The sequence below is a fragment of the Bombus fervidus genome, chromosome 3, assembly GCF_041682495.2.
Source record: "Bombus fervidus isolate BK054 chromosome 3, iyBomFerv1, whole genome shotgun sequence".
Classification (NCBI taxonomy): domain Eukaryota; kingdom Metazoa; phylum Arthropoda; class Insecta; order Hymenoptera; family Apidae; genus Bombus; species Bombus fervidus.
This window is the reverse complement of record NC_091519.1, coordinates 8,687,174-8,702,454: the sequence shown is the minus strand read 5'-3', so window position 1 is coordinate 8,702,454 and position 15,281 is coordinate 8,687,174.

The window sequence follows — 15,281 nt, the reverse complement described above, 5'->3', positions numbered from 1 at the left end:
GAGAATTCATCATGTCGTAAATGTTGATATTAATTTTAGGTCAATTTCTTCGAAACTTCTCACGATCTTGATTCAATCGTTTATAATTACATATTTAGTCGTTTAATAAATGATCGTTTAATCGTGCAGAATTATACATTTCGAAAGTATGTTTATTATAATGAATAATTCATACCGATCGCCGGCTGAAAATGTTTAGTATTTTATCGGAGCGTTTGTACGGGGCAAATATAAATTTACGCGTGTCTAAAATATGCACGAATACGTGCCAGAAACAGCTTCCCAAATTATTATTACTGTTGGCACGTTGCATAACAATCATCGCAATCTTCGCGAATTCTCCCTGCAATTACGTTTCATACAATTCAGCGCCTCCGTCCTTCGGCGTCGCGTTTATTTATCCTTTTTGTTGCCTGTACCTAATTATTTCTACGGAAGGATTTATAGTCGAAATGCTCGTGGAACCGAATGATTCTGAGCTCATCGACCGGACGAGTTTGAGAAACCGACTTGAGTGTAAGCTGAATTCTCAGTGGTAAGATATTGTCTATCAATATGAGTTAAATATGAATTATCAATATGAAGTAAAAGCTTCTCTGAAAATTTTTTCAAATAATAAAGAACAGAATCAGTATAAAAATTAAGGCTACTAAAATTTTTCTATCGTACAGACATATCTCTTGGTGGACATACGTTGATAAATTTTCTATTTCTTAGTGGGTATTTGTCAATGAATTTAAATAAGTGTCTAAAATAATAATTTCTGTCTAAAATAAAAGAATTAGTCTTATACATAATAATTAGGTGAGTTTTATAAGGAGAACCTTCTTTATGTTTTAAATATATATGTTTAAATGAAACATCAATTCATATATGAGCATAAAATGGAAGATTTAGAATTAAAATTAAAGCTTTTAGGTGTTCTTTCAAAACATATGCATATTCTAAAAGTTCGTTCACAATCTGAAAGAAACACATGGAATTTCCAAGTTACAAAATATGCGATAGCCAACAGTATACACAAAATTTGGCCACGATTGAATCTGTTTCGACTCGTTTGGATTAGTTAGTTTCTTGACTTCGTTGCAAGGTTGGATAAACGGCTCTTTGTAGATTCTTACATAAATCTCGCGTCACATGGACGCGTAATTACGCGCTGATAACAAGCGTTAACGAGCCGTGGAATTTTCGCGACGACCGTTTCAATTCAGGTCCACGTGCTAATCACGAGCGTTAATAAGGTCTGCGCACATTTCCCGTTAGATTATCCTCCTCTCTTCTGCTGCCAAAAGTCTCTGCTATGTCCATCGACCAAATGACGCTTTTAGTTACTCTTGATTAATATAGCCCATGAACAATCGGGAATCGATTGAAACTCTTCAGCTTTGGTCGACGAAAAAGGTTTCTCGGTCAACAATTTCTTTTCCTCCTCTACCACTTTTAATTTCCATTATGAAGAGCGTCATCATCTTTGCCATTATAAATAATTTAAAAAATACAGAAACGATTTTCTTGAAAGTCATAATGCATCTACGAATGAACCGATCAATTTTCCTTCTTAACGTCTATATTAAGTAGATCCTACTTAATATTCATGAGTTGCATAAAACTGCAACCATAGAAACCATAGAAATGTCAGAAACCGTTCTTCAACTTTTCCTTCTGCTCCATGTGTTATATCCAGTATAAGGAATCAGCATCATCATCTTCATCGTCATTATGAATAATTCGAAAAATATAGAAATCCTAACCCCAATCTTTAAAAAAAAATATATATATATAATAAATACTACATTTATGAATGTACCGATCAATCTCTTTTCTTAATATTTCCTCACAAGGAGAGCCGAAAAAATCATAAAGCTGTGACCACACCGTCCTCGCAATTTTATTTCTCCTACATTACTCTTTATTCCCATCGTGGAGAACCAGCATCATCATCTTCGTCATCGTCGAGCAAGCAAGTCGACCGTGGTTTGTTCACGATGAACGGTACCGCGAATGAACGCGGGCCAGGTGGACTACGAGTCCTTTCAGAACGTTCACTCTCGATTACTGAATGGAACGACGGGGAACTCGGTGTGTACGTAGATTAACGAACCGTGGTCGACCGCCTTCCGCCTGGTGAGGCCGGTTAAGAACCTGTTTGCGTGCGCCCGGACCGATAGCTTCTTTCAGTGGGGGCCAACGACGAGCAACATCGTGAAAGATGGGACGGCGCATTAATTCAAGCCAAACATAATTACCCGTGTAAACGGCTGCAGAACCGTAACGCACCATAAATACGCCCACTGCCTGTAAATATGTTGGTTACCAACTCTGTATCCATCTCTGTGATGTCTCTCTCTATCCTTATCCTCATCTTCTTTTCCTTCTTTTCTTCTTCTTCCTGTTCTTCTTCTTCTTCTTCTTCTTCTTCTTCTTTCTTCAGTTATGATTCACGTTTTCATCTGTTTCCTTTCTGCGGGAAGTAATCCTATCTTCGATGAGTATACCGCGCCTAGGAAACGTCAAAGAGATTAAAGCGATGGATCGGACGGCTCGTTAAGATGGCTTGCACGTGTTGTGACGGAATTTGTGCCACGTTTGTGCAAAATAGGTATTTATTAGGAAAGGTGCTTTTTGATGTGATGGAAACATTTGTGTTTTAAGCAACTGAAGGCTCTGCAATATGGTTGCTGGTCTTTTTAAGGAGAAAGTATGATAACATGAAAATCTGTAGCAACGACTTGTGAAATTTGACGAGTTACGGTATTAATAGATGTTCTCGCACCACATGTCTAATAAGACAAAGAAACTTGCAAGTCGTTTAACTTACAAGTCAGTTGATTGTTATATTTGACATTTTTAAGTTACATGCGACGACAGTCATAAATTACGACTAACTGTTACTTTATAATATTGCAACAATATTAACAACAATAAATAATTGCAAACAGGTAGTGTGACTAAAATTAATAATTTAAATCTAGAGAAATAGCACAGTGAAATATTCAATTTGAAGAAAATATAAATAATTAATTTTTGTAAGTTGACCAACACGTTAAATTAAGTCCTATAGGCATTTGTTCTATAAAGCAACCAATTCTGTACGTTTACAACAGAAAAGGAAAATAAAATAATACAGACATGATGTGACTGTCGAAGTCAGATTCTCCTCATTACATTGTGGCGTAATTGTTCTGGCGTTTTAAACGTCTATCGAGAGCAACAATAGCGGAAACGCAACAACGGCGAGGCCGGTAGGCAATTATCGCATCGGGTGCAAACTCGTTAGTGGGCTTTGAAGCTGGCCGTTATGTTTTCGCGGAAGTAGAGACATATTTGCGGCGATAACAAATTCCATAGTTGAGAAGAACTCGTTTGCGGTCACGACGAAGCTTCTATTTTGAAATTTCGTAACAGCAAGTTTCCGTGTATGAAAAAATTTGTTCTCTATAATTCAAAATACTCCAAGTTATTTTGCATTCAGTGCAAAATACGTTTACCGCGTATATTGGTATATTCAGAGAAAAATATAGAGAAGATTACGTTCATTAGTCAATCCTTTTATCAGCTCGTTTTACATTAAACAATTTTGAATTCGTCAGCTACAATGAAGCTGTTACGTTGCTATGGCTGTTTATTTGGTAAAAGTTATACCTCAAAGAATAATTTTGCCAATTCAAATGCAAATATTTATATACGAATTGTAGCTACAGAAATAAAAAGTCCGCGCATATGAAACCTCAATTTGCTGAATCAAACTCTGTATTATCTACGATCTTGCAATTCAAATCAAAAAATATGATACACCTGATAAATTAATAAATCATTTGGAAGATAATATATTAAAAAAAAAACTAAATACACGAAATCATTCATCGCAATTATTAAATCCTCACATACACAAAATCAATCATAGAACTGCATATCAAAAATTTTGAGCCTAAATTCGGTTGCTAGCAAACCTTTGGCAGTCGTTTGGCAAAAGCAAACCGCGTCGAAAAAATTCAAAAAGGATGGGAGTCAAAGCTGCAACTGTGCACCAAAAGAGAATCGAAAACGAGAATGTAGCAGTGGCGAGCTTGAAAAGGGAAAAATGAGTGAAAAGAGGGAAAAAGAAGGAAGAAGAAGTGGTAGTTCTGTTGCTCTCGCAAATATTTGCACGACAACGACATCGACTAAAAAATTGAGCCGAGGCTCGTGCGCTAATTCGCGAATACGCGCCACAAATGTCACGAAAAACAACCTGTCAACATGATCCTGCTGATCACGCGTTACTTACGTTCTTTGCATAGCAGCGAATTGCGCGCGACCAGAATTATCGCGAGCGAGTAAATACTTACACCTTACTTATACTTACACTCTTAGCACGATGCGTTAACACGCTTCAATTTCCCTCACTCGTCCTTTAAAGAAATTGACGAGCTGTTAGCAACGAGTGCGCGAAAACATGCCATTTGCGCGAAGTGTAGCAGAATATGAATTTCGTTCAGGAATTCCTAAGTGCTTTACTTTAAATTTAAGTCTTGGAATTCTTGTATTAGATTGGCGCATATGAAATTTTGTTTCTATGGAATTTGATGATTGATATTTAATTTTTATAGACGACGATGGTTATTATGTCACTTAACAGTGTATAGTAATAAATTAATAAATATTGCTTTTAAGAGTAACATTGTTTATGATATCATTCGTAGAGTCGAAATAAGAGGTGTTACTGGCGAAACACGTAGTGCACAGTTCACCCCTCATAAAGGCTAACGTGTCAATGAAACAATGATTTGTGAGGGAATATAGTACAATATTAGGTTCAAATATCAAACTATGACGTACGACTTCTAAAACTTCGTATGTTTCGTAGCTACAAATATTAATAAATATCCTTTCAAACATTTTTTTGGAAATTATAGTGTTATATCTGTTGCAAGATATCTGCATCTAAAATTCGACGTCTAATCGAATATTCCACGTACCATTCCGCAAACACAAATTCCAATTAGAGGCAGAAACAAACCTCCAATTTTGTTCTAACTTTCTAGCCACCTGAAGCGTGAAAACAGTCATAAAACGTAACCACACCTATCGCCACTTTCCCCAATCGATTCTCTGCGAAATGCAAACGCCAAACACATTCCCGTGGAATAATCGAACGTTTATTCGATTTCCATTTTCCAACACCGGCGAAGGCAAGAACAAACAGATGTTTGAGTAGGCAAGGTTCAAAGTTTCCCAGGTAACCGCGAGCATCCCTTGCGCACCGGCATGAACACTTAATCCCGCTCAACCTCGTTTCATAAAATTTTCAGAAACGAGAATCTCTCCCTCGATTGCACGCGGTCGAGTCACGCGTTTACGTTGACCGAGCTTGGAAATTGAATTGAAATCTCAAGCTTCGCTCGAACCTTCTGGTTTAAGTGTAGCCGCATGGCTTCCCAACTCTGTATTTTGTTTTACCCCCGCTGGTAATATCCGACCATTCTCCGACCGTTTGATATCGCATTTCCAACAACCTGAAAGCTCTTCTCCTCTTCTTTCTAACTGTCTACCTTGTTCTTTCGTTTCTGTCGTTTCCTCTTTGTCCTCCTCATCTTTCTTTCGCGTGGGTTTTCTACAGGGTGCCATAAAAGAAGCGTTACCTTTCTGTTTCATCTTTTTTTTTTTTCTGTTGATATTGTAGCAACTTCGTGATAACAGTCATATAGTGTGAACCATCCAATTTTATCATGGAACGTTTGACGTCGCAACAGCGTGTTGCAGCAGCAAAATGTTATTATCAAAATCGATCGCTGGAACTATTTCTTCGTCTGATTTAACGAATCCGGTCTTTTGTCTTCGAGTTTGTTTAAGAACGGAACGTTTCTGTAAGCAAGTCAATCACGGTTGACCAGTTGAATGATAATATTCGCCACGAAAATTGAACAAATACAATACAAATTATTTACAGTAGCAAACTAAAGGAAGTTTAAATATAAGTGACACAAGAAATACGATAATCGTACAAAACAGAATTTTATTCGAAATGAGAAGCGAATAGATATCGCATAGCACATACTCCACAATAAGTGACTACAAGCAATATGGTGAAAAATATGTAATACAAAAGTTGCCAATATATCTATATACACAAATAAATTAAATTAAAACTTTCCTTTGTTCGCTGCTGTATATTCAGTGGTTCAGAATCACAGTGATGTAACTTCCATTATTGATTGCTTGAGAAAAGTAAGCTTTTATGAAATGTTGAATATTGGCAATGTAAATATATTTCATCTCTTCGTGTACAATAAAAATAATATATATGCAGATAATTCATTTTCATCATACTGATAATTTAAGGATTGCCTCGAACACGTATGCTGTATGGTTTTGTTTTTATTGTAATAAAATTGTAGACACATCGCTATTATTCTGAGTAATACACATGTTAACAAACTTATACGTAGATCTATGCCGCTTCGTTAAAAATTAATTTACAAACAAAATAGTAATATTTCCTTTATGACACCCTGTATTACACTCGCCAGATTGGTTTCTGGACGACGCTCTGTCTCGGTGAACAAGCTAAAAGCGCAGAGAAGAGAGTATACACAAGACGAAAGTATTAAAGGGAGAAAAGGATAAAAGGTGGAGGATTGTGGTAGACAAGGGGTGAGAAGTAAGGGAACGCGCTTGTTTCTTTACCTTTCGCGCGAATTCAATTTCCAAGACGTCTTTGGTTAATTGCAATTGCACCTGCGGGCCTGGCGACGAGTCTCGAAACGGTTCTCCAACTTCTTCCGGAAAACTCCACTTGGTTTTACGCGCCTTCGGGGCTCTCTTCGTGCTCGTCGCCGCTTTGATTTACGTAGCGGGAAATCGCGGGTTAATTTCGCCCCGTGTTTTGCGAACGGGACCTCTCGTTCCGTTACCGAGATTTATTGGCTCGTCGTGTACGTGTTCCGACTTCCGTTTCCCTTACAGAGTTAGAGGGGGGAAGCGTGTTGGTCGTCTGGTTTGCTGGCTAAAGAAACTTTAGCTTTGAGAATCACTTCTCATTAGTTTTATGTGGGAGTTTGTAGTTTTTGAACGGCAATATGTTAATCAGAAGCAATCTGACTAATTTCGAGCATACGACTGAAATATTAAATGGACGAAGTGTTGCTACTTTGATGTAGAATGCATTTAATAAGGTTTAACTCTATTTACTCAGCGAATATATCAGTCTCATTACGATTTATTGTGGTATTTGTGAAACTTTTCAAACGACATAGACAAGAATTTAAATATTGCAGTTTAAATTATTCTTGCAAAAACTGTGTAAAGAAATTCATCGTTAAAAAGGAGAAACAATTTTTGGAGGAAAGAGTCGTCGAATTATAAATGGCGTCTCATTATGATTTATTATGATATTTGTGAAACTTTTCAAGCGACATAGACAAGAATTTAAATATTGTAGTTTAAATTATTTTTGCAAAAACTGTGTAAAGAAATTCATCGTTGAAAAAGAGAAACAATTTTTGGAGAAAAGAGTCGTCAAATTATAAATGGCAAAAGAATCCAATTCTATAAGGATTTAATAAACCTTCGCTACAAATCTTTCGTACGATCTGATATTTTCGAACTAAATATAAAGGAAGTAAACTTTTATAAGTATTAAGCGAAATTTCACGAGAGGCATTGAAGCTCGAATATCGTCCTCGGGACAATACGAAGCGTTTCGCGGAATTATTTCGCAACTTCGGTATCTTTCAGCACGCGTAACGCAAATGCCGTAATTAGACCAGCTAGCCTCAATTTTTATTATCGGCTGACTGTTGTCTGGAGTCCGGGACGTGCATGACTATGCTACAAATCGGCACGCCAGTGTGTCAAGGTGAGTACACACGTTCTGTCATCGTATACACACGTATGCCCGCAACTATTATCTAGCATAATATTTGCGCGATCGATAAAACGCGTCGATCAATGACCCTACCAATATTCCAGTATCGTTCGAGACGATCAATTTTCCATATAACAACACTGCATCTATTTATTGGTATATAAAATAACAAAATTTATTTAATCCCTTAGAAACTTCTTTTCAAGAAATTTAAAAGTTATTTTTATATGATATATAACATATAAAAGTGAAACACATAAGAAAGTCTGTTAGAAGAGGATAAAAGGGAGTAAAATTCTGGAAAGAAAAGCAAGCTAGAAACGTATTTACTTCTTTCTCCTTATTCTTTCTCAAGTGCAAGTGGTACTTGTCGTAAATAAAAGGAATCTTCGTGGTCTCTTTGGGCGCACTGGATTTTCCGATTTTATCGTAGGAAGCAGCTTATTTTCTAAATGGCATCTGATTCAAAGGGAGTGCTGAATATATAACAAGATCGGAGGAAATATTTCGTAATGTTTATACATTATGTATCAAGAACTGAATACCAACTATATAATGGATTGCAGTATCGTCTTCACCGTCTCATTAAAGCCACTGTTGCTCCTCGATGCACAAACTCCGACCTACGCGATAATGATCCTCGAGAATCCCGTGAATCTTGTAATCCATCGTACAGATGTTTAAGTACCCTTGTTATTATTTAACTTTCTATTCCTGTCATTGCCAAAATTGTTACAATAGACGCATTGGTAAATAGAAAGTATTATATATAAACCTTAGACTATGTGTGAACATGATGTTTTCGACGTTCCTACGATGTTAGGTGCCTTTTATGAGCCATAAAGTCGCGACATTAAAGTATGCAATGTGCTTTACAAAAGGAAATTAATGAAAGTTTCGCTACAAATATAAATTATGTACGTAATTAAAGTAAGATTTCATTTGAGTGAAATCATTGAAACATGCGACTGTTTATCGTAAATCTTTATAGTTTTCTCTTCTCGAGTCACAGAAGTTTGACAAGTATTATACAACACTCACAAATCAATTTGATTAACAGATATTTACATTTGTATTTGAGGCAAAAGAAGTAACTAATTAATGGATAGAAATAGAACATTTAAATTTTATGGATAACTTTTATTACTTCTTTTATAACTGGTACGTAGCTTTGATAAAACTTAACGAGTCAGTGTATCAAGAAATATTGATAGCAGTCACGTTCTTAATAGAAGAAGAAATAAATAATAAAAGAAAAATATTGTAAATAAGATTTACACAATAATTTCGTGATCTAGATATTTTTTCTTTTACTTTTTTAAATTATTTTAATTAGCTGAAACAAAAATGCCATAACTATCGTAATTATGATTTGTTCCTTTTTTTTTTTTTTTTGAGAAGCTTATAGTATCGGAACAAGGCGAAGAGAAGTAGAACAAGGAGTTCTGTTATTTTTCCTTATTGGTGCCTTGTCTTTTTTAAATGAGTTCTGTCAACGCGGTGTCAAGGTTCCGCGTTCCATTTTACAGACAGGACGCAAGCAATGGGAACGTGACGTTCTGTTACGACTACGATCAATTTGCACGACCTCGCCTCATACGTGATTCACCTGTTATCGAGTAGCTAGGATTCTTTCTCGATCGATAACTCACACACAGTTTGAACAAATATGATCTTTCTCTTGTAATATATGTGTACACATGTACCTTCTATGGAAGTATCTTCGAACTTATGTCTTCTTTCTTGACATTTTCTGTGATGATTATTTCTATGATTTCCATTTCAAGTTACCCATAAATTGAATCATTTACTGGATGATCTACAACGATGATCATAGGTACTTGAAAAAACTAATTTTCGACTTATGAGAAATTATCTTCTTTCCAAATATTTTCTGCACTATTATTTCAATAATTTCTACTTCAAAATTGAAGATTTACACAGTCGAAAAGCTAAAGAGTTAGATGATTTAAAGATGCAGGAAATTAACTTTCGATTTATGAGAATTTGCTCCACTTTTTTAATTTATATATTTATAACAAATAAATAATTAGATTATCAGTTAGCTGATTCAAAACGCGAATACTCGAAGGGAATAATATTCAATCAACGAGAAATAATATACGAGTTAAATTGAAATGAACAATGATGCTGTCTGTTATCTTGTGAAGCACGGATTCATTTGTTTGCGGCGTCTATTCTAGTACGAAATTTATTCGGTAATTTGTATGGTGTAATATATATTAGCTGTTGTATTCAAGTATTTGCCAGCGTATCCGTGCCTAAGCAATTATTCAACGTGGAACAACGTTGCAATCGTTCATGCGGATTCCTTTTCATTCGCGATACAGTGCACTTTGCGTGCCGACAATTCCTTGCATTCTACGGAACGGATCGATCGACACGAATGCATGTAAAGGTTTTGTTGTTCGACATTTTCTTCTTCCAAACAATCGTCGTTGTCGTAAATGCAAAGGTGATGTAAGCAAAAGGAATGAGGAGAATTCTTTTTTTGCAAGAAGGCTATTATTAAGCTATATTGTCTGAACGTGAAATAATCTTAAGTAACGTCGTTGAGTTTTTTGTGGACTTTGAATTTCGTCGTATGATCCCCTTCCTACTATCAATGTAAAAATTACTGTGAATTTCTGTATTTCTCGTTGATAGTTTTCATAGATTGATGAAATGAAAGTAGTCAAATGATACTTTGCACGCACAGTGGCTAGCGAAAGTATTCGTACCCCTTGTCGACACCCCTTATGGACATATTACGTGTGTTATACGAAACATTTGGAAATTTCATTAGTATCAATTATATATAGTAGTGTCACGCTACTATCATGGTTATGTTGGGAAAATTGTTAACGATTCTGAAAATGTATACACAAGTTGCAAAATATTTAATTCATAATTTCGCGTCTCATTATAATGTTAGTGAAATATCAAAATGTTTTATAGAATACTTACAATGTGCACTTAAAAATTGTCTGTGGTAGGTGAACGAATACATTTGCGAGTCATCGTATCTTAATTATATATATATAAGAGCTCTATACATATATAGGAATTATTAGTATTCGAGGTAAACACTATATAAAAAAAGAAGACGATCACAGAATCTATGATGCTTAAAAATTGAAAAACTAATAAGCTAGAAAAGGGAACTAGAGAAATTATTTGATGGGTTCTTCTATTGCTATGCAACGAAAATGTTAGAAATATCTCTGTAAACGTTCGCTAAATCGCGTGAAATCACCTTCCATTGTTCCATCAAGCACCTAGCACTCTATCAAGACAAGACAAATAGTAAAAATGTAAGAAACAAGAAAGGAATAGGATCCGTCTAAAGGGGAATACCGCAAAACGGTTGCATAATATCCACTCAGGGTCGAGTATTTTATTTATGTGCGGTACCGACGTAATATCAGAGAAACATCACGATAGCTCGTTAAATTATTTAACATTACTTCTCCAATGCAACTGTCTCGTCTATTTTCGTTTTTTTTCTTTCACCTTTTTACAGCGTGACACGAGGCTCAGGAGGAATCGTCTCGACGTTGGAGTCATGGGGGGTTTCGATTAAGTAATTAATTTTTCTTCGGACCTGGCAACGATTTTATAGTCGCTATTTTTATCAAGTAAGGTTACGTAATTTCCGGATTTTATCTTCGTTAGATGCTTCAGCTTTCTACTCGACGTTTGTTTATAGCAGTGATGCTAATCGATCGTTCATAGAAATGCAGATATTACAAGTGGATGCAATGGTTACAACATACTTTCGCAGAATTCAACTACATTATAAAGTCCTTTTTATAATTTTGCAATCTTACACTTGCAAATAGAATAATTAGATAATTTTATGTTTTGAGCTGGATATATTTAATTATATTTCATAATAATAATAATAATAAATAGTACAAAATTTACTTCTGAAATTTCATTTATTTCGTTATTAACACCAAAACTACCCAATTTGTCGAAATAACCGATGTCAGATTTTCTTCTCTTACAATTACTAAAAACACAGATATTTTGCTAAAACTTTGCCAAAACTAATATCAATTTTCGATAGAAACATAATCATAACGATTTACATATAGAATATTTAAATACATATTACAAACGGACTAGTTCTAATGTTACATTTGGTACTATATCGTAATAGAATTTATTGGAATTGACAACTTGTAAGTTGTGACTTCTAAACTTTCGCTAACAGTATTAGTCAGTTTAGGTATTATCTATGATCTGCATTTTTGCAAGTAGCTTTTTATCCTCGCTTGTACCAGCAAAAATTTCTGTCTCTCGACTATTTTCGTGGCACTTTTAATTACCGTGACGTTTCGCGTGACTACACGACGAAACTCGCGATGAAAAATAAAATACAGAAACTAGCCGAATTACTGATAACCACGGTAAGCCACATAACGAAACCTTGCAACAACCTCGCCTTGTGAGTTCGCTTCCGTGTTCGTCGCTTTCAATTTCCGGCGGCGGGGTTACGTTAATTGTCTCTGGAGAAAACTGGTCCACCGGGATTAAATGAAGCTCGTTTTCGTTGTGCGAAAAAATGGCTGATTGAATCCACCGTTCCAGTTACAGTTTTTTACTTTTTCTCACAGATTGACTCTGGCCACGATGAACTTTTTCTTTTTGTCGCCATGGTTTTGCTGCTCTTGTGTTAATTAAAAGTTTTCAAGGTGATGAGGTAGTGCATGCTTTAGAATCCTGTAAAAATTACTTTCTGCTCCTTTTTCGTTTAAACGGTGACTTTGTTTGAAAAAGGATTCAAACTCTTTCCGAAAGGAGCATACGTATAGCACGTTTGATAAAATTACTCGTAGCAGTTCAAGAGTAGTTGTCAAAGTGTTTGATTTAAAAATTGCTTGTCTACAGAAAGCGAAAAACGTAATTATTCATGTAGGGAAATTTTTAGATGAAATTTTAGCCTTTTCCTGTGATCTTCATACAGGATGACGTGAGAAAGCTTCTAACCAGGTAGATCTTTCACTTCATATTACGAAAGCGGAAAAGAATTTTAAATAATATTATACAATTATACATGTAACAGTATTTGTGTATTATACTATTCGCTTTTATTTATTGGACCTTTAAATCCTATATTACTTAAAATTCCTTTACATGCTTCTTCACGAATATAAAGTTAATAATTTATTCTTAAATTATCTCCAACAATAGTATGATAATTATGAATTCTTCACATATTTGAAAGTTGAGTCTTAAATCTTAAATACCCTTTTTTTCTTATTTATCCAACCTACCACAAAATGCGGTCGTTTTCCTTTTAATTGATTCTCACGACGATCGATAAAATTTCAGCGAAAAAGGAACCTCTGTCATTCCAGCCAGAAATGGTCGTATCGTCGTTTTCCCATGCGATCGACAACGTTACATTTGCCGCGAAGGAATTACAGAGTCGACTTTCGCCGCGATTACAAACGGATTCTTTGGGACGCGAGAGCGTTTTGTAACGGTGCACGCCGCGGAATGGATAAAACCCGCGTGTCGACTCGCGACGAGGTGTTGTCATCGTCGACGCAGAGGGAAGCCCGACGAGAGAGCCAACGACGACGGCCGTTGACAACTGCAATGATTGTTGTTCACAGCAGCGGCGATAATGCGGCGGGTGTGGTAACGCTGGCGAGAGCGAGTTGATTTCGCGAAAGCCGTTGAACTATTGGACCGACTCACTTGTCGCAATATCTCGCCGCTTCGTGAAATCTCATCCATCTTTCGCATCTACTTTCCAACCATCGTTCTCGATGACACTCTTTAGTACTTTGCCCAAAGCAGAAATCTTCTAACTTGACTTGTTGGTTCATCTTTTTCTTCGGTTTTTCTTTCTTTTTTTTTTTTTTTTTTGAGCTTCCAATACCGATTCTTGCGGGCATTTTCGAAATTTGTAATCCTTTATGCTTACAGTACTTAAATATTATCCCTGCTACAGCCTTTCGGTGTATTTAAGACTGAAGAATATTTTTCAAACATTAACAAATATTTTCGCAGTTCAAACGAAACATGATAAAATTGTTATTGGTATACTTGACTCTCCTGATATCGATTTTATGTCAAACATCTTCTCGAAACATTGCAAATATCTTTTGTTTGTTAAAATGAGAGCAAGATTGAAATATGAAAATCCAAGGATTGTAACGATTGAAGGGATGTGTAGGATTAACGAGATGAAAATTATTAAAGTAACGTATGTACATTTTGGTATCAATTAAGTTCAGCAATTTTTCGTATCGTCAATTTTCTATTAAATCTCGAACAAATAATTCAATATCTTAAATTCCTTAAAACCTTGTTCACAGCATCTTATAATAACTTTTATTTTCCAAAAGCTACCGTAGAACATCCATTTTCTATTACTCGTCCTCGTTACTCTGCATTTTAAATCGCTTTTTATTTAAACAAAACAACTAGAAGCAGGTGGCTTCTTTCATAAAAGGAGTCCTTTGAATAAAGATCATGTTTATCGCTTTCCTACACGGGTGGTCCAAGGAATCCGGAAGCGAACCGACCATTTATCTTACAAATTCTTTAGGGTAGGAAGGCGAGGGGTTGACGAACGAAGAACGTCATGTAACAAGCAATGCGTGGTAAATGGATTTGCTGAGGAAGCACTACGTGACATTGATAATTTGCCATGAAGAACGAAGCAGGAAACGCAACTGAGCAACGGGATTAAATGGCCGACCGAGTTCGTCCGGATCGTTCGCGGAACGCTTCTATCGGTAGATCGTGACGTTCGACGAACAAACGGGAAACGACGACGGCAAATCACTGTTATCAGTCATTAACAACGCCGTCAATAGAGCTATTTGTAACTGACTAGTCCCCATTGACTCGTATCTCGATCTTTTTTCAACGAACATACACGTTTGTAGATTGAAGAAATTGCGTTCTATTCGCATCATTTGTTAAATTGAAGTACTATGATTCGTAACAACATCGAAAGAAGATACGAGAAAGTGAAATTCTTAATTTGTCGACTTTTTCTTTTAACTAGTAATATATTCTGTGGTTGATGTTAATGCCGATCGTAATTAAGTCGACACTTCAAAGATTGGCTAAGTTCGTCCAGATTCCTTGATGTTTTTAGAATCTATCCATCATATAAGAATTTGTAATTTGCTTCAGGCAAGCGAATGTATTTTCACGAAATAGAAAGTTTAAAGTTCGCAGAGTGACACAAGAATACAAAGTTCAAGGCTTTCATTTTGTTTGAAATTCCAGGAAATTACAACGGAATGGAATAAATTAGAGAAAAGTAAATGTATTTAATCGTGCCTATTATTAACAATCGCGTTATAAACGCTCAAACTGATCAAATATAAATGCTTAAACTGTCATAGAATCCTTTTGTATTCCGTTTTAAACGCCAAATGAACGAGAAAATGAATCCATGTGG